This window comes from Branchiostoma floridae, unplaced genomic scaffold (genome assembly GCF_000003815.2).
Source record: "Branchiostoma floridae strain S238N-H82 unplaced genomic scaffold, Bfl_VNyyK Sc7u5tJ_492, whole genome shotgun sequence".
NCBI lineage: Eukaryota > Metazoa > Chordata > Leptocardii > Amphioxiformes > Branchiostomatidae > Branchiostoma > Branchiostoma floridae.
In genome coordinates, this window is record NW_023365882.1 from 18,774 (window position 1) to 20,141 (window position 1,368).

The window sequence follows — 1,368 nt, forward strand, 5'->3', positions numbered from 1 at the left end:
AAAAATTTGACTCACAAAATTTTCGACTGTACAGCATCAGAGGGATTTAAGAAGCCATCTACATCAGAGCTTTACAACCATCTCTGAATAGAGACGGTGGGCGCCATAGACTTCCTGCAACCTCTAATCCACTGTCCACTGAGTCATGTGTTCTATCTGCATAACGTGACGTCATGACAGCAGTGGATTGTTCATTCCTTGACAAAGACTGATGCTGTGCGGTCGAAAATTTGTGAGTCCAATTTCTGTGTTGGAAATTACAGTTCAACTATTTCAACCACTCTATATGGAAAAGTTGGATGCTGGCCAGCTAAATCTCCGCATCCTCCGATCACTCGTCCCGGAACAAACAGGCCAGCGTAACAAACTTGAAAACACACCAAAACAAAGAAACAAACAGTCCGAAAACAATACATGTACCTCCATTTTTGTGGAGATAATGATGCAATCTATGTACATTTATTTCTGTATTTTCAAAGGTATGTAGGGGGTATTGGGTATTGGGTATGTATAAGCAAAGGCAGAGAATAAAAACAATCATTAAGACGTATTCAGTTTTATACTGATTTATTTGAAATTTGACTCAACAGACACTAGCATTTGGTTCCATGACACCATCCTGTTAGCCTCCACCAGGCCTTTCTACGTGGGTACGGGAATCGTTAAATTCGGCAAAAAAAAATTGCCAGGGGAGACAGCCCACGCTATTAGCTTCCTCTTCCGGCCGGCCAAACCCTCTGGTAGCAAAACTCCCCTGGCAAATTATTCTCCCTATAACAGCTAGGTAGTCAGTTTGGTAGAGACTACTAAGGCCTACTGGCTAGTCCAGTGCCTTTAGCAGCGCCTCCTTGTTCTCTGCCACCCACGTGTCGAAGCTCTTGGCGGCGGGGTGTAGCTGGCGGGTCAGCTCCACACTACGGTCAGGGTTGTGAAGTCGGTAGAACTTGAACATGTTTCCGAGGTCGTCAGCACCAGGGAAACCCAGCTGGGCAAATGCCTCAGCTGTCATCTAGGAGACAGAATGGGGGTTTAGTCACTACTAACATACGATATCATAGAATGCTATATTTAAAGAAAAATTGGCTCAGTCTTCATCTCCTTTTTGGCGACACCTCAAGGACGAAGCCAGTAGTACCTTGTTTCTTCGAAAGTAACAACCACTTCTATCGATTGACTGAAGGGTACCTGTGACAGATGAATAATGTAGTACTACAACAGACTTACGTCGGTAGCCTTGAACACCTTCGGTGCCAGGTGCTTGGAGAGAATCTCCGCATGTTGCTGGATGGTGAGTCTGTCTCCGCTGAAGCCCACAGCCCGACCCAGCCACTCCGCCCTGTTCTGGAAGATCGCCCGGACAGCAGACCC

General features: G+C 46.1%; 1 long non-coding RNA gene across 1 annotated transcript; it reads right to left on the minus strand.

The window, feature by feature from the left end:
• Positions 1–550: 550 nt before the first annotated feature.
• On the minus strand, positions 551–1,364 carry LOC118408911. The gene is made up of 2 exons (XR_004830373.1): positions 1,225–1,364; positions 551–1,009 (listed from the first exon to the last, which is right to left on the minus strand). It is a non-coding gene; the product is annotated as an uncharacterized LOC118408911 (long non-coding RNA).
• Between the last annotated feature and the right edge of the window lie 4 nt (positions 1,365–1,368).